The sequence below is a fragment of the Triticum aestivum genome, chromosome 3B, assembly GCF_018294505.1.
Source record: "Triticum aestivum cultivar Chinese Spring chromosome 3B, IWGSC CS RefSeq v2.1, whole genome shotgun sequence".
Taxonomy (NCBI): Eukaryota; Viridiplantae; Streptophyta; class Magnoliopsida; order Poales; family Poaceae; genus Triticum; species Triticum aestivum.
Genome location: NC_057801.1, coordinates 806,237,672 through 806,238,402, shown reverse-complemented (window position 1 = coordinate 806,238,402; position 731 = coordinate 806,237,672).

The following is a 731-nucleotide window of genomic DNA, read 5'->3' as shown; positions in this document are numbered from 1 at the left end:
CACGTTCTATTGGAACTTGAAAAAAGTGTGGTACACGCGTGCTCCTCCTTCGCCGCCCACCTCGTGTGTGAGTGTGTGTCGTATTTCGTGAACGAGTCGAGCTGAGACCTATGCATCGGCAATCCTAGCTTTCACCTAGATCATATCGCATCTTCTCTATCCAATATCACACACCATCATTCTGCTTCTGGTTCCCACATCTTGTCCACCGCGTACACGGTTGCATGAGAGAGAAGGCTTTCTGAACCCCTCCAAGTGCGATCTTGCGCCGGGAGAAGGGCGATTAGGCTTTTGGGGCGTCTCCGACGCGACTGCTCGCCGTTGCTCGTCTTTGTCCGCTACTTGGACTACATCCTCATCATTCTCGTCATCACCATAAGCCAGCAAACCAAAGCCTAGAAGAAGCCTGCCGAGGAGACCGCCGCTGCCATGAATTGGCCGACCGAAGGTTATAAGCTGTTTATCCTGCTCCTGTTTATTTTGTGTTGGTCGTACTAGCTGTTTCACAAAAAAAATTCTGCTATGTCTAGTATGACATGATAAGATATCTGTCTGAGTTTAATATTGTCAATGTCATGTTCATAATTTATTTCTGGACTAGATTAATCAAAAAATTGCTAATTTTTCCAACATATACGAGTCAGATTTAGTGGAAAAAGGAGAATAAGTCCCGTGGCCTATGCATCATAATGATGCACTGACTAATTTTGGCATGCTCCCTCTTACCCCCC